Below are 19,082 nucleotides of genomic sequence, written 5' to 3' on the forward strand. Positions count from 1 at the left end.
TTATATTCAAGCAGATTGGCCTGCAAGAAATCTTAACCCTAGCAAGAAAAATGTCATTGCCGAGCCTCTCGTGGACCCAAAAGATGTTCTTCTTCCACTCCTGCATATTAAGCTGGGTTTGATGAAAAATTTTGTCAAAGGTATGAACCAAGGACAGGACTTTAAGTACGTAAGAGAGAAATTTCCGAAATTGATACCAAAGTTAAGGAAGGTATTTTTGTCGGGCCACAAATTCGAGAACTTTGCAAAGCATCCTTCATTTGACCAAGTTTTGGAGGGGAAAGAAAAGGAAGCTTGGGAAGCATTCAAGGGAGTTATTCATAGATTTTTAGACAACAAAAGAAATGATAACTACACTCAGTTGGTGACAGCGTTCCTGCAAAAATACCATCAACTCCAATGCAACATGTCCCTTAAAATCAATTTTTTCCATTCTAACCTAGACTTTTTCCCTCCTAGTTGTGGAGCTGTCAGTGATGAACACGGAGAAAGATTCCATCAGGATATTTTTGTTATGGAACAAAGATATCAGGGCAGTTGGAATGAAACAATGCTTGCAGATTACTGCTGGTCTTTGTGTAGGGATGTTCCGGAACTCACAAGAGGCAAGCTAAAAGACGACAACATGAAGCCACCACATGATTCTCTTACGACCCAACCATCTGCCAGATATTCTTCCATCAATTTAGAACTCTTAAAATGTAACTGCCATTTTAAAAAATTCAAATGCACTTTGAATGTTGTTGGCATATGTAATTAAAATGTATCATTTTATCTTAATCCATTAGACTGAAATACTTCCACCTATTGTGTATCACGGAAACGAGAGCTAAGAAAAATTTTTCATTATCATATTTGTTTTTCTCAACCTAAAATTAGTATGAATTGACTCATGAACTGTAGGAAACATTAAAAAAATATATATTTTGTTGGCCAGTGTTATAATTAAATGCATTCCCCCCCCCCCCCCCTTTAACTTGGAAGTGACAGCTAATTCGAGTTTTTTATTGTCGTTTTCGTTATCAGCGTGGTTGATATAGATCACAAACATTTATTTCATCACAGTTACATTTTCACTGTTGGCTAGTGATAATCAGGCGATAGTAGCGAATCCTCATATATATATTCTATCTATTAGTCCCGCATTCTGTCTATTAGCAGCATGGGGACTGCCCTCTTACATAGGCCATTCAGGTAGAATCTTCTTGTATGGAATGGGGATTACAGCTTTGGCATGTCGATCATAGTTGGGGAAGCTTGAGTAACAAAGTCAAATATCTGCTATTGAATAACAAAAAAATAACATTTGTTTACTCTTCATTTACTAGTACATTTACTCCATAATATGGTCGTGTTTACTTACCTGATGATCATGAAGAATTCGAGGAGGAAAAATATGTCCACAAAATTCACATAGCCATCTAGCTTTTTCCTCTGATTTCAGATCTGGTTGATAATGGGGTAGTCTGTGTGCCAAACCTTTTTCATTTAACTTTAGTCCATCATCTGAAATAATACATTTACATCAAAACTCTTACATTCATAGTATCCTCATATATTAGTCCCGCATTCTATCTATTAGCAGCATGGGGACTGCCCTCTTACATAGGCCATTCAGGTATAGTCTTCTTGTATGGAATGGGGATTACAGCTTTGGCATGTCGATCATAGTTGGGGAAGCTTAAGTAACAAAGTCAAATATCTGAATAAAAAAAAAAACATTTGTTTACTCTTCATTTACTAGCACATTTACTCCATAACATGGTCATGTTTACTTACCTGATGGTCATGAAGGTGTCGTGGTATTATAAAATATCCACAGTGTTCACATAACCAACCCTTTTGCTCTGGTTGGGCTTGTAGATTAGTTAGTCCATCTGAAATAATACATTTACATCAAAACTCTTTTTACAGTCATAGTATCCTCAGATATATATATATATTGTACTACCCAAAATGGAATGATGTGCACACCCTAAAGACCACTGCGCCCCAGAACCCTACAGCCTGCAGAATCTCTTTATCTCTCCATCACTGCACTCCCTCAATCCCAGATCCCAAGAGTTACCATGAGCTCCAGAGGAAAGCCCATGGTACATAGCACTGTCACCAGAAAATAATGGCTTGAGAATACCAGTCTCTTATTTAGACCATAACAGTTCTTTAAGGACTAATACATGAGGAGAAAATGATGATGAAGATGAAAATGAAAATTCCATGACAACAGAACATCTACACAATGATTCCATTTTAACTCCAGTTCAACAATATTGCGAAGCAAGAAGGAAAATGAAGTTTATCTAAGTTTCCATACAATAGACTACTACATAACACTCCAAATAAAATTCCTAACATATTGAGGAAATTAGCAGTGGCGGCTTTCAGGTTGACTACAAATCATGATTATACAGGGTGACCTATTCATCTTGTGCACCTATTATAACTTTTTTGTTTCGATAGGTATTGAAATTTTTGCTTTTGAGAGTTATGTTAGAACGAGGGGCTAACATGAGTGTGGAGATTTGATGCATGTAACTACATTATGGTACAAGACGTGACGTCATCAATTTTTCAAATAGCTCTACATACTTTAATCATGTTACATTGATTACACACATTAAGACGAGTTTAAAAAATGTTCCAGTTTTTTAAATTACATTATGGAAACCCTAACCTAAACATTGCCATCTATGAGTAATGCACCAAATCTAGTTATTTTTGCCACTTTAGATGTTGGTATCTATACGCCTTAGAAAGTGAACTACATAGCACTGCATGATGATTAATGGAGTAATGGTGGAAATCCAGTAGGAGAAACTGGAGTACCCTACAAAAACTACCACAAAACACCATCCTCGTCCACAACAAACTCTACTTGGACTCTCTGAGATTAGAACCTGGATTACTAGCATGAAAAGTCGACATACTAATTGTTCAGCTAATACTGCACTTCTTCAAATTATGTGGACCTTATTGTTCTATTTGCAGTTACAACACATACCGTATGCCAGTTTTTTTTTTTTCATCATGTATCGAAACATAGTGTATTAATTGGGTATTACAGTCAAGTCTCCGTATAATGATTATCATTATAATGATAAACTCCTCTATTGCAATTAAAAATATAGTTCTCAGCATAAAATGTATTCCTTCAATGTTGTTGTTGTTTTCTAATGCCAGGCGTTTGACAATAAAGTCATTTGACCTCTTGCACTCCAATATTTTTGAAAGATATTATCATGACCAGCCACTGAAGCACAGATTTTGAGGTGTTCCGAATCCATTTCTTGGTTTGAGTTGCACAATGGGCAATTAGGGGACTGATATAATCCAATTCTATGCAGGTGTTTGGCCAAACAATCATGGCCTGTTGCCAATCTAAATGCAGCTACAGACGATTTTCGTGGTAAATCGGGAATTAACTGTGGATTTTGATGCAGAGAGTTCCATTTTTTCCCTTGGGATTGAGTTGTCGAATTTTGTTTGTTGAAGTCTAAGTATGTAGAGTTAATAAATCTCTTCACAGAGTAATACGTAGATTTAGTAACAGGTCTGTAAGTAGCAGTGCTGCCCTTGTTTGCTAAAGAATCCGCATTCTCGTTTTCCAGGATTCCACAATGTGATGGTATCCATTGGAATACAATTCTTTTATTGAGTGATATTAATTGAGAGAGCATTTTAGTTATTTCTGCTGTTTGAGATGAAGGTGTGTGTTTAGAGACTATTGATAGAATAGCTGCTTTGGAGTCTGACAATATAACTGCATTCCTAAATTTATTGATGTGGCATAGAAGATTCCTGAGACTGCATTCCTAAATTTATTGATGTGGCATAGAAGATTCCTGAGACATTCACTTATTGCAATGATTTCACCATCAAAACTTGTTGTTCCATATCCAAGAGATCTATAAAGTGAGAAGAGACAGCACGTAACACCTGCACTGGCACCTTGTTCTCTGGAGATCAAGGATCCGTCGGTGTATAAATGAAGCCAGTTTTGTGGAGGGTACCTAATATTAATTGTCTCTAAAGACAATTGTTTCAGTATTTCAGTGTTTACTTCTGATTTCAGTATTTCTTCTGTTAAATTTAGTTTATATTCTATATTTAATAGAGTTAAAGGGTTTGGTTTAATTTGTAAGTTTTCCTTTAAATTTGGGATATCGATTTTCTGTTTTAATTCTTGAACAATGGATATGAAACTTTTTTGAGTTTTCAATCTACAGAGAGGACTGTATGAATGCCAATTGTTTCTTGGTAATCTGATAAGTTTTTCATATTGAATCAGTGCTTTTTCTTCTATTGTCAATTCCTTCAATGTAAAAGTTATTCTGATATAATGATATCCTCTATTGAACGATACACTTCAATAGTCCTCAGTGTAGTATTTTCTCTCTCTACTATGATAAAGCCTGGGAAAATGAAATGTTTGTACATTATTTAGTGAGGTCTTTATGTGTCTCAATTTCCGTGAAGAGAGCTCTGAAAGAAACTTACATAAGGTCTATTTTTTTTTTTTAATGAGATTTTCTGCATGATTATTTGATGAATATTTCACAAGAATTAATTTATGATCACAGCTTAAATCCAGATAAAAATAATTATATGACATTATAAAATGGGTATTATATAAGTGATATATTATATAAGTGATTTCTTTCAAAAAATGTAGGACAGTACAATGGGCAGTGTGTGAATCATTTTAACAGTTCCTATCTAGTGTTACTGATGTTCCAGAGGAGTACAGTATTTAGTGTCTTTAGATTTAATAATGTCTTTATGTGTGTCAATTTCCGTGAAGAGAGCTCTGAATTAAACTGACATAAGTGATATCTTTCAAAATATGCAGAACAGCACAATGTCCAAACCTGTGGAGTAATGGTTAGCGCGTCTGGCCGCAAAACCAGGTGGTCCAGGTTCGATTCCTGATCAGGGCAAGTTATCTGGTTGAGGTTTTTTCCCTGAACCCATATCAGCAAATGCTGGGTAACTTTTGGTGCTGCACCCCGGATTCATTTCACTGGCATTATCACCTTCACCACATTCAGACGCTAAATAACCTAAGATGTTGATAAAGCGTTGTAAAATAACGTATTTGAAAAAACAGTACAATGGGCAGTGTGTGAATCACTTCAACAGTTCCTATTTAGTGTTAGTGATGTTCCAGAAGAGTATTTAGTGTCTTTCAATTTAATAAGGTCTTTATGTGTCTCGATTTCCGTGAAGAGAGCTCTGAAACAAACTGACACAAGTGATATCTTTAAAAAAAAATGTAGGACAGTACAATGGGCAGTATATTAAGAGGGTTTCATTGATAATTTTAACAGTTTGTACCATATATACACACCAAGTAAGCTGAATAGAAAGCCTCTTACCAATTTAACTTTTATTTTTAAAACCCTCCTTATAACAATACATCTCTTTATAACAATACTTTTCTTTGTTCCCCTAAATATCGCAATAGAGAGATTTGACTGTATGCTTCAATATCTGTTGTCCTGCAAGGCAACATAACCTCCACACTATAGAAATTAAGTACAACATAAGAACAACGAATTAGAAATTTAAAAAATAAATGTATATTTATTATTTTCATATATTATTCCTCAAACCTCTCTAGTGTCAAATAACTAAATTACCATCATAATCATGTCAAAAGGAATGTTTCATATTCATTTTCTTACTGCCTCTGTGATCTGTGGTCAGGATGGCTTCAATATCTGGATATATTTGGTTCAGTTCCTGGGCTCAGCTTTTTGGAAATATTCCTTAAAGGAGAAAAGTTCCCAGTGTCTAGATAGGTTCTGGAAACTTATATGATTGCAAGTGCCCTGGATTATTAACTAATCTGTCTTCAAATAAAATTCAATATATCAAGACTGTCACTGGCCAGAAAACTGGAGACGTGTTTTAACATCACTTGTTAACAATTAACACTGTCTGTGAACTCAACCAGAAAGCGCTAAGAGATGTTAGAGAGACAACAATGAGTTTTTATATTAATTTCCACATAAATAGATTCACTAGGTGGGAATAATGTTTTTGAAAATTTGTAAAATAAGATTAGAATAAAAAATTCCTAATTCGATGTCCACCCACTGCATATGACTAGAAATACATGGGAGTTATGGAACAATAATAGTGCAACCTAAGCGAGACAAGCATGCATGACTTATGTGCAAATTTCCAGCCAGGAGCTGAATGAGATGCTCTGTGGTTACATTGCTGAAAAAATACAAGAAATAATTGGATAATGTATAACAAAGTGACGGATACTTGGGATTCTACTGTATTAAAGAACTAGAATGATCAGCATGAGATTTATTTTCGTCTTGCACACCACCTAAGAGCCAAAAAGTTTAAACTAAATTTAAAAAAATTGGTAATTTCCTAGAAGACGGGCAAAGTCCAACATGGCTGACGAAAACTACCAAAACCGTTCTGCCAACTATGAAGTCCAAATGTCACCAAACATCGCAAAATCAAAGATGAAAAATCAAATAAATATTCATATTTTTAAAGAACAAGCCCTCAAAATATATATATATATATATATATATATATTTTTTTTTTTCACCTTTTATTTTTCTGGAGTTTCTTGGCATTCGAACTTCATAGTTGGTAGTACTTTTCTGGCAGTTTTCGTCCGCAAAATCACTAAAAAACAAAACATAATAATTTATCACCTTATCAAATAAAATTCAATTCTCATCGATGTCTTCAAAGACAGCCTCTTCACTTCCAATATAAATGACACAGGCTTTAAGGCAATTTAAACTTAAACCATGCAGGGAACAAAGAACTAAACCAACACAGTCAACTTTGCATAAATAAACCATGTGTTTACACTAAATGAAATTCTCTTCGAACACTTATTACACCTCAACATCTACAGAAAATTCAGTAAATAATTCCTTTAAACCACACAAAAGCAGTTTTCTCCTCAACATTCAACACAATCCTTATTCACCAGCGAAAGAAGTAAACCAAAATCGACACAAAATTTAATAGATACATTCAGTGGCGGCTCGTGAGCTTTCACATTGGGTGTGCACATATATATTATCTTCTATTCAAAATTATAATAACTAATGATTATAGTGCATACCTTTACATAAGGTGTCGGTAAATAAAGTTCATCCTCCTGTCCTTCTCAGCGAATTTGTCGATCACCCGTTCATTGAAATTTTTCATGCTCCTCACCAGCTCCTTCTCAATCGACAACATGGCCAATGCACTTAAACGTTCCTCCGACATTGTGCTGTGAAGAAAAGTTTTAACGCGATTTAATGTTGAAAAACATCTTTCCGCTTCACACGTTGTCATAGGCAGTCATGAGAACTTTAAGGAGCTTGAAAGTTTCACTGAATGTTCTTTGCACGTTGTTTTCAATTAAGAATGCCAACAAATCTACAGCACCAGACACATTTCGGAAATCTTCCCGCATATAGATTACTTCCAATTCAGTTTTTAGCCTTGTTTTCTCGATGAAAGGATATGCGTCACAGGACTCCTAGAGACATCTTTCTGGAAATGCATGGTTGAATTTAGAAACATTTTCAGAGGCGTATAGATTTGATGCTGCAATATGGCCTGTGAAGAAGAAACGTTCTTTGGCTTGATTAATAATGACGTCGCACACCTCCTTAGCAGCAACATTTCTTGTTATTTTAACATCCTCTTTGCGTCGCTTTTCTGCTCCTGTTAGGAATTCAGGCTGGCTGGCAACACTGTCAATCTTCTCCCTGATGGTCGTTATAGCATCTTCGAAACAAGAGACTGCTGTCTGAACTGACACTGGGTCAATGTTTCTTTTTTGTAGTTGGCTGTAAAGCATATCAACGTGCGGCATTATTAAATAAAAAATCTGTAGCCAAAACTGAAATACTGATTGTTCCATTTTCAGTAGTATTCCTCTTGCCTGTGTTATTGTAGGGTTGTGTTTGCTTGTTTCTTCGATTTTTTCAAGGCACTCAATTAAGGAGTCCTTGTGTTCGTATACTACTTCAACTGTCCTAGAATGAAAATTCCATCTTATTTGCGAAGCTTTAGGAAGTCTTCTCCCTACAATTTCATTCAGAACTTCGACTCTTTGGGGCGAATTTGAAAAGAAAACTGGAATTTCATCCAAGTCAGCAAAAAATATCCTTACATCCTTATTCTGGCTAGTAGCATGGGACATGATGAGGTTGAGTTTGTGTGCATAACAGTGCACATAATAAGCAAAAGGATAATCCTGCTTCACTAGAGTTTGAACTCCAGACCGAGAACCACTCATGACGTTAGCTCCATCATAACTTTGTCCTACTACTTTATTCTTGTCAGAAACAATAACCTCCAATGTTCGTTTCACACATGCGGACAAAATTGGTGCGTTCTGTCCCGAGGGATTTAGAAAGGTCCAGAATCTTTCTACAGGTTTGCCATTTGATAGTACGTATCGAAACACCATCACCATTTGAAACATTGATGAAACATCTGTCGTTTCGTCAGCAATTACCGAAACATAATCAGCACTTTGGATTTCGGCCTTTATTTCATCCTGGCAGACTTCAAACATGCACTGCAGTAAGTCATTTTGAATTTCTTTCGATGTACCCTTGAATACTGTAGCGTTTTTCAAGTGTTCCTTTAAAGCAGAGTCCAATTCTGAAGTAAAATCTACTAGTCCCCGAAAAATGCCAGGATTAACTGACCCCTCCGACTCATCATGTCCTCTAAGAGCCAGTTCGAAAGCACCACAAAACTTTATACAGTCGATAATTTTTGACAATATGTATCTATTATTTGTTATTTCTTCATTTTGTTGTTGAATATTTCTTCGAAACGCAGTGTCCAATTGTTGCCTTATGTCATATTTACCTAAAACACTCAATTCTAGCTGTGCATTTTTGTGCGCTTTAGACATTTCGTGTTTTGTAATTTTCTGTTTCAAATGCCCGACATCACTACAACCATTATTTGTCCATGTGCCATCTTTCTCACTCGCGAACATCAAACAAGGAAAACAGTACAATCGGTTCGTAATTTCACAACCACAGAGCCACTCGTATTTGCTATAAAATTCAGGATTGAATTTTCTATTAATATCTCTATCATTACATTTGCTCGTCTGAATCAAATTTATTAAAGGTTGGGGTCTTCCCCTACTTTTAATTTCCAACTTTTCTTCCATACTTAAATTACCGAAATTTGTTTTCTTCAATTTTTGAACCGAATTCATTATTAATTTATTACACGTAAAACTATCACAATGTAAACAATACTATTTACCAGAAAGCATTAAACAACACCAGCACAGACGTTAACCGAATTCATTATTAATTACACGTAAAACTATCACAATGTAAAAAATACTATTTGCCAGAAAGCATCAAACACCAGCACAGACCACGCTAAGCCAGGGGGGTCTCTTCCCAGCTCCCGCGCTTTCCTTCTCAAACATCGTCGTCTGCTGCTGACGTCACGTGGAGGGTAGCGTGGTGTGTAGACATGGGAAAAGCGACACATCCAGCTGTTTCGAAACATTCGGAACGACACAGTAAAATGTTTCGAAACAGTGTATCGAATCACGACACATCTACTGAGAGGCAATGTGCCGGCTGGCACTGTATCGCTGCTTCGTTTGCTGTCAGATGTGCTGATTCGAAACACTGTACGCAAGATACGACACATGACAAACTTGCGGTACAGTACTTGATGTTTCGAGCTTAAGCACAGTATAGAGAACATACTGTGGCCTAAGTAGGAACTTTTATTAGTTAATCACGTCTACTTTAAAAATATACCTATATTTGTCACGTCATTTTCAAGTAACTATCAGATTCCAAATGCAGACATCAATTTAATCTACCTACTTATTTAATGGCTTTTAAGGAACCCGGAGGTTCATTGCCACTCTCAGTTTAATCTACTAGTACAGAATAAATGTGACGATCATTAACCGATAAATAAGTTTATAATTAATGTATGTACGGTATGTATTTGCTCATAAGTATACAGATTCACATGCTTTGACCTATTTTCGTCCAAGTTTGCACATTAAGCCTTCACAACCAGGCGAAAAACATAGGCAACATTAACATTAGACAAATGGACGTTAAATTATTTTAAAAAATAATGCAAATAAATACTATCAAACATGCATGCGTAATATTAAAATTGCATCTTCTAGAGTCAAATGTGGTTATTTCTGTTATATTCAACATCGACTTTCACGGGGCCGTCGAAAAAATAACATGAAATCAAATAACATTGTTGGTAGGTATATTATGAAACGAAAAACCTAGAAAATTCATGCAATAAGTAGCTATTACACAGTCCAAGACCATGTTATGAATTTCTCGATACAATTGTGGATAGTGAGCAGACTTTCTTTTATCCAACTGAATTCCTGAATTCTTTGAAACCACAAGGAATATAACCACATAACTTAATACTTAATATTGGATCATCAATAATACTTACAAATAGCTTTTAAGGAACCCGCAGGTTCATTGCTGCCCTCACATAAACCCGCTAATGGTCCCTATCCTATGCAAGGTTAATCCAGTCTCTATCATCATATCCCACCTCCATCAAATCCATTTTAATATTATCCTCTCATCTACGTCTCGGCCTCCCCAAAGGTCGTTTTCCCTCCGGCCTCCCAACTAACACTCTATATGCGTTTCTGGATTCGCCCACACATGCTACATGTCCTGCCCATATCAAACGTCTGGATTTAATGCCATCAATAATATTATTTGGAAGAATTGACCCACCAAAATTATGCAATGGAACAAGAGTTGGTGTGAAAAAAAATCATGCAAAACCTAATAAGCGAACATACAGTATTAACTGGCAAAACGAAAGGAGATGTTTTTATTCCACATATTCCTTTGATATCCACGGTCCCATGAAATTCGATGTTGAACATAAAAGAAATAAACAACAATAGACTGTAGAAGTTGCTATTTCAATTATGCAATACAGAGGAAAACAAAGAATTGTACGCATATCGAAAAGCAATTCAGTGATAGGCTACTTTTGCAATGTTGCTAATGCAGTATGCGAATGTATGTATTCCACTGAAAACAAGTGTATTAATTCTAACATACATGTCTCAAAATACTGTTGTTAATATCTGAAAATGTGTTATTGCGCAATTATCTGTATAGTCGTGTTACCAATGTAGTATCTCAAGTCAACTGGAAGGAACGCTGTCTTTATCTATACTAATAATAAATCTGTAGCCGAAATTTTTCTGGTAATTTTCGATTTTCCAAAAATAATTGGTCCTAACATATATAATTAACCATCCTGAAACCGAAAATCGCTTTTTTTGAAATTTTTGTCTTTCAGTCTGTCTGTCTGTCTGTATGTTTGTTACCTTTTCACGCGATAATGGCTGAACGGATTTCGATGAAAATTGGAATATAAATTAAGTTCGTTGTAACTTAGATTTTAGGCTATATGGCATTCAAAATACATTATATAAAAGGGGGGTTATAAGGGGGCCTGAATTAAATAAACCGAAATATCTCGCTTATTATTGATTTTTGTGGAAAATATTACATAACAAAAGTTTCTTTAAAAATAATTTGCGATAAGTTTTATTCCTTGAAAAATTTTGATAGGACTGATATTTAATGAGATAAATGAGTTTTAAAATTAAAATAACTGCCATCTAAGGCAGTGTAATGAATTAAAAAAAACAAATGACTTCGTCTATGAGGGGCCTTGGACAGCAACAATCGAAAGCTATGAAAGATAGCCTACAGATAATATTTCTGCGTTTCTATGAAGTAATATCGGAAGCTAAATTAACCGATTTGTATAATTAATTATTAATTCACCATTGGAAAGTGTAGTTTCTCTAGATGGACATAATGCTATAATGTTATCACAGTAACTTCTGAGTGAATCGAGGACAGGTCAGATTAAAATAGATTCTTATGCACAGAAAACTTGATAGGCTATTCTGTATATTCGTTTCCTGTATTTCCTAAACTAATTCTTATGACCAAATGAGTGGTCTCTGGATCAAAATGATCGCATTTTAATTTTTTAATACAATTTAAATTAAGTAACATAATAAACGATTTATCCTTCTATCAAACACAAATGCTCCCTGGATCAAATGTCCTATTTTAATTATATAATTACTTTATATTTATTTCTAACGGGTGCAGCGGAGCGCACGGGTACGGCTAGTTTATAAAATAATACACCTCTCAAAATAATATTCTTTAGGCGACGAAATACGAATTAGTCGTAAGTGCGCTACACATTTTCTCTATTCACACCGCAGTCAACAATAGCATTAACCGCGTCTTGTTAGGGGAGAATGTCCCACACAATCACGAATACAATTAGATCCCGAACGCCGTCTTGTGTTACAGATCGCCGACCTGCCTTCTTAAAATTTTCGCTAGGGATTTTCTGAGTCCCTGTTCCCTTAAACAATCACGCGCAGGTGTCATAAAACGTGCCGAATTACTCGCAAACGAGATACACACCTTCTATAATCACACCGACAGTGACAATGGCTTTAATCGCGTTTTCCTAGCCGGGAATGTCCCACACAATCCCGGACGCCGTCTTGTGTTACAGGTCCAGTTTTTTTATTTTATAAATAGACTTACAGTGATGTGTTATGTTAGTTTGGAAGATCTAGATGCCATCCACAATCGTCTCTTCCTGGCTGCCTGGTTTTCCATGGCTTCTATTTTCATTTTCTTGTTAAGGTGGCGTATTCTAATAAATGTACGAGTCCTAAACTATAGGGAAACGATCTTTTGTTCTAAATATTATGTTGTAGTAGTATTATAACGAGGTTAGCATATTTATGAAGATTGTTCCTTATGCATTTACATAATAAAAAATATCAATTCATAGTGTATACTACTTGCATGTGAGTTATATTCTATTAATTGTTAATTTAATGACATTGTGTTTCTTGTTAAGGTCAGTTTAACCTACGCTATGTACGTAAGTAGTCTAATTCTTTGAATTGTAGCCTATGACTCATGCATTGATATAGGAGGTAGTATATAGTTTAAAACGAAGTTTACACGTAACTTTCAATTGTAATTCGAAAGACGCGCTATGCTTTACCTTCCAAGTGACGCCAGAGGCGGGCAGCCAATGAGAGCGAAAAGTGCGGGAATGGCCTACCTATTATATTCCAGTTACCTTGACGCTAAGCTACATGTGACTTGATTATTTTTTGTCAGTTTGTGACACTGACATCTTGAAATGGCTATGACAATTACTTCGTCAAAACTCGTTATATTTAAAAAGAAAATATAATGTTCGTCTGACATCTAAACTTCACTAGTATATTTTAAACATTTTCTATTACATAAATAAGCATAGTTTTATTAGTACAATCGGCCACGAAGTAATATTTGTAGATTTATTCCAATACACTGAAGAAACTATGAAAGTGATTATTTTTCTTACTTCCCGCAAGCAAGGAGCCATGTCTGCCAACCGAACCCTAGAAAGTGTAAAATTCAAACACGTGAATGTGGGTGAGGGGAGTGTAGGGAGAAGGGAGTACATGCCAAACGCGTCTGAGAAGCTGCGTACGCGCAGGAGATTCTGGCAAGGGATGCGATTGAATGAGGATTGTTGCTGTACTCCCCCTCCTTTACCCGCTGCCCGCAAACATACCTAAATATGTTCGCATAGTCCCAAGTTGCGAGCCCTATAGTGACTGGAATAGAAAAGATACTACTATAGTGCGTGGAATCGAACGAGAAATATTGTAAAAATGTTAAGTTGCAAAATATTTTAAAATTTTAATCTAATCCTAAAACAGATGGCGAGCGTAAAATATTTAGGGTGTGCACATGCGACCATGCGAATATACAGGAACCGCGCCTGGATACATTTCTTATTATGTATTTTGTGTATACATCTGTGTAAGCCACCTGTAATTGGAAGCATGCTTCTGTTGGTGGTGGATTTAAAAAAATAAAAAAAATAAAACACGGAATCCTTCCTTTCCCTCTAACTTCAAAATTCCAACCTTGTCCAACAAAATAAATTATTGGCACTGAAAAGTGCCTTTTCGTAAGCATGATCATGCGCATTCAACAAATGCAGACAAATCTACAATGTAACACCACTCACGTCAAACAACCAAGAACAACTGACGTCATTATCAATTCAAAATTAATTAAAATTCTAGAATAAATGACAACTACTATAACTAATCAAATCGAAAGAAAATCACAAAAATCATAAAATGACAAACTTTCAATAGCTTTAGCCATCAGACACAACATAACACCACTCACGTCAAACAACCAAGAACTGATAACGTCATTATCCATTCAAAATTAATGAAGATTCTAGAATAAATGAAAACTATAACCAATCAAATCGAAAGAAAATTACAAAAATTATAAAATGACAAACTTTCAATAGCTTTAGCCATCAGACACAACATAACACCTCTCATGTCATACAACTAAGAACAAATGACAACTATAACCAATCAAATTAAAAGAAAATCACAGCGACACCTAGTATAAAAAAAACCTAGAACTAAGATGTAAAAGTCACTAAAAGATCACTAACATTTAACTCTGAAATAAAAATGTTGGTAATACTATATTCAACCAAGTGCCCATCTTCTATGAAATTACCAAAAAATTTAACAAACTTAAATAAGAACATTGTCATTCTACGTATAGTGATAAGAGAAGCTGTCAAACGTTCCTAAGAGAAGTTGTGAGCTTTGCTTCATGTACCCATATTTAAAATAAAAGTAAATTGGGTTGGAAGTGTTCTGAAAAAATTCCTAGCCATAATTTCACTGTTTGTGTGAGTGGGAAATGGATGGGCCCAAGTAAGCCCTCCTGTTATTTCTCTCATTCTAAGTCTGTGCTGAAACAGATTCCTCTAGTGGAGCTGCAAAACTCGTAAATGTATACTATCCACTTGAAAAATTGCCACAAAGAATATTTTCTTGGACATCTGTAATGGATATAGTCGAAGAAAAGTGAAAACTTGTATTAATTTAATGTCATATATTCATTTGGAGAAAATCTGTTCTCCTCTTTGAAAAAGAAGAACTTCAGTGTTTAGGAATTTCAAATGAATTCTTAAAATGATCTATGATTAATTAGAATGATCAGTGATCCATAAAATAGTCTTCTTTGCCCTAACTTATTCACTGAGGCAAGAAGTGTTAAGGGCCCCATACATGCTAAGACTTAATCTGGAGGTAAGTCTGTGCAAACGTACATCCACAGGCAAGTCTTCTCTGTATGGTGAAAAGTATAAAGGCTTTTGGCCTTGAGATAAGTCTTCATACTTTTAGGACTACTTGAAATTGTCTTACTGTAGTGCTCTCCAAATTAAGCAGCAGACAAAGTATAAACAAATGATACTGGAAGCATCTGGTCGAGATTTCATTGTTACGTTTTGGAGTTCTCTGTAGGGAAATGGCGACAAGCTATGAAAGTTCATTTTTAAGGAACTGTGCTCATTTTTAGAATTTATAGAAATGTGTAAATATTTTCCATGTAAAATCAAATAAGTTTTAATAACACTTATAACAGTGGAACTATATACATACTATTTAAAAATGGCACTAAGGAATCATTTAGAAATGAACACTGAAGCATGAAAGTATAGTATTTCTCGAGTGATAGCATTTCTCCATGGGAAATAACTTCAACGACCTCTTGTGTCTTCTTGGTGAACTATAAGTCTAGGAGGTAAGTCTGAGCATGTACGGGCAATCATCCAATTCAGACATACTTCCTGGTTAGGTTGAGGAACTGTAGAAGTTTCGATAAGACACACTGCTGTTATTACTGTGTTGATTGTTGCTGTGGTGCAAGCATAATAGCTATGATCACTATCTGTGATATTGACATGCATTTAAGCTGTTAGGTTGAGGAACTGCCTCATCTGCATAGGGAAAGGGGGAACTCCATCTTCCAACAGGATGACTGGCAACAGGGTGTTATCTGGATCAAACACTTCCACAGCAATGGATTAGCCATGCAACACACAACTGCACTCTCACACAACGGCCACCAAGGAGCCCTGATCTCACACCATGCGACTTTTTTCTTTGGAGATTTGTGAAACACAATGTTTACTTCCTCTAGTGATTTAGATGCGTTGAAACAATCCATCACGATTGCTATGGCTAGTGTTGATGCAGGTATGTTACACCGAGTTTGGGATGAACTAGGCCATCATCTTGATGTGTGCCGTGTGACACATGAAGCATATATTGAACATTTGTGAGTTCCCAAAATAAACTTGAATTACTTTATAAAACAGTATAAATTGATTCCTGATAACTTTAATCATTTTGTATTTATAAAACATTGAAAGTGTCTATTTATATTGTATTAACCTGGTATTACTATTTGTGCAGTCGTCAGTTTTTAGTGCAAAATTTAGTGCACAATCAAATTCTATTTGCAGTGATTTTGTGTGATAATCTAGGTGCAAAAATTAAGATCTGGTTCTCATATTTTGCTTTGTTTCATTCCCTTGCATGCCAAATCTTGCCTGTTGAACATTTCAGCACATTGAAAGACTTTGTCTTGAACTTACCTTCATTTAATTGCTTTTGATATTCTGCTATTATTACTGAGGTACTTCCCTGTAACACGCAAGAGTGATTCACACATTTTACATATATTTCAATGGTTTTTTAAAAACATATTAATGGAAACAGGCTTTGTTCTTACAGCACTTTTATTTATACAATTTACTTGTTTACTTTTTTGTAGTTTTATACCAGGCACATCACTTAATCTGTGTTCAGCATAAGGCATGAAAACGCATGTGACATGAAATTTCATGTCTGGCTGTCTATCCGGCATACATTCTTAAGTTAGATGCCATGGAACTACTCTGCAGCACATATAAGGATCACCTTCAAATTTATACAGATGGAGCTCTAAACCCTAATGATGGGACATCAGGAGCAGGGTATTATATTCCAAAATATCAAGAAAGTTATTTCATACCATGTTCATTCTCCTCCAGTCTAGACACTGAATTGCTAGCTATTGACACTGCTCTTCAGTGTGTTACTCAAATTTCTGAAAAATCTATTTGCATATTTACCGACTCCAAGGGGGCTATATTTAATATAATTAAATATGTACCCAACCTATACACACACAGAATTATTCCAATTCAGAAACAAGTAAACTAAAAAAACTCCAAAAGGAAATAACATTTCAATGGATACCTAGTCATTGTGGCATACCTGGAAACGAGAAAGTCGATAATACTGCAAAACTTTCTTCGTAAATATTGTACTTAAAATAAATCTTTCGGTATTTACAAATTATCAAGGTTGTACTTTTTGCTTCCACTAACAAACTTTATTATAACATTACAATAACTTTGGATGAGTTGAAACAATGCATCACGATTGCTATGGCTAGTGTCGATGCAGGTATGTTACACCGGGTTTGGGATGAACTAGGCCATCACCTTGATGTGTGCCGTGTGACATATGAAGTATATATTGAACATTTGTGAGTTCCCAAAGTAAACTTGAATTATTTTATAAAGCAGTGTAAATTGATTCCTGATAACTTCAATCATTTTATATTTATAAAACATTGAAAGTGTCTATTACTTTTGTATTAACCTGGTATTACTATTTGTGCTGTCGTCAGTTTTTAGTGCAAAATCAAATTTTATTTGCAGTGATTTTGTGTGGTAAGCTAGATGCAAAAATTAAGATCTGGTTCTCATATTTTGCTTTGTTTCATTCCCTTGCATGCCAAATCTTGCCTGTTGAACATTTCAGCACATCGAAAGACTTCGTCTTGAACTTACCATCAAATTTCTTGTCAGACATATTGTGGCTTTCCTCTACTTGTGGCTGCTCACCGGATGAGGTGTCTAGTTCTGGAAGTGTGGTCCATTTCTGTAACACGCAAGAGTGATTCACACATTTTGCATATATTTCAATGGTTTATTAAAAACATATTAATGGAAACAGGCTTTGTTCTTACAGCACTTTTATTTATACAATTTACTTGTTTACTTTTTTGTACCTTTATACCAGGCACATCACTTTATCTCTGTTCAGCATAAGGCATGAAACCGCACTTGGACATAAAATTTCATGTTTGGCTATCTATCATGCATACATTCTTAAGTTAGATGCCATGGAACTAATCTGCAGCACACATAAGGATCACCTTCAAATTTATACAGATGGATCTCTAAATCCTTATAATGGGACATCAAGAAAGTTCATCCTCCTCCAGTCTTGACACTGAATTGCTAGCTATTGATGTTGCTCTTCAGTGTGTTACTCAAATTTCTGAAAAATCTATTTGTATATTTACCGACTCCAAGAGGGCTATATTTAATATAATTAAATATGTACCCAACCTATATGCACATATCGAAAGATCTGTGACGAAAAAGAATAAGACTGAATATTTTACAAAAGTAGAAGGCCCGAGATATAGAAGTTGTTAAAAATTACCCAGATATGAAGACAAAAAGATAGCAATAAAAATATAAGAAGTATATATGATTAGTAATACAAAATTAGTTAGTTTCGATAGCCTTCATGACAGCGGTGCATTACCTTTTTCTTTTACTGCTGATCTTTTTCTTCTTTTCTGTATATTTCCTTTGATGCCTCTGGTATGTCCAACTTCCCCAAACTTGGCGAAAATTGTTGGGGACAGTTTTTTACACTGAGAACAATCACACAAGCATTATTTATGACTTCACTGTACTCAGAATAATATTCCGTCCTATACTTTAACTGAGTTTCGCCCATTGAACTTGTGAGTTCCAGAATGTTGTTTGTTATTGTGTTTTACATACGAAAATCCAAATACCATTATTCCCCTGATAGAGGGGAAGAGAAGGCCTGATGGCCTTATCTGTACCAGATTTAAATAAATTAATTAAAAAATTATTCTTGAGTTTTAAGGGTAAAAGAATATTACAGATAAAGAATGAACTATTCAGGAGTAACATTTCTTTAATTAGCTAATATTCTGAAGCTAAATATGTGTTATGAATTCCATAGTTGCTTCGTACAGAATTTTTTTTTTCTTTCGATTTTTAACTACAAA

At 35.2% G+C, this 19,082-nt stretch overlaps 1 protein-coding gene across 3 annotated transcripts in view; it reads right to left on the bottom strand.

The window, feature by feature from the left end:
- The window catches only part of LOC138696106 (uncharacterized), an 88,705-nt gene that overhangs the window by 53,331 nt on the left and 16,292 nt on the right, over positions 1-19,082 (bottom strand). For all 3 annotated transcript variants that reach the window (XM_069820653.1, XM_069820650.1, XM_069820649.1), the window contains 5 exons: positions 18,584-18,695; positions 17,818-17,908; positions 16,573-16,621; positions 1,780-1,877; positions 1,364-1,506 (listed from right to left, as the gene is read on the bottom strand). The gene's annotated coding sequence lies outside the window, so the exon portion shown is untranslated. The remainder of the gene's footprint in view (positions 1-1,363; positions 1,507-1,779; positions 1,878-16,572; positions 16,622-17,817; positions 17,909-18,583; positions 18,696-19,082) is intronic.

Source organism: Periplaneta americana, chromosome 3 (genome assembly GCF_040183065.1).
Source record: "Periplaneta americana isolate PAMFEO1 chromosome 3, P.americana_PAMFEO1_priV1, whole genome shotgun sequence".
Lineage (NCBI taxonomy): Eukaryota > Metazoa > Arthropoda > Insecta > Blattodea > Blattidae > Periplaneta > Periplaneta americana.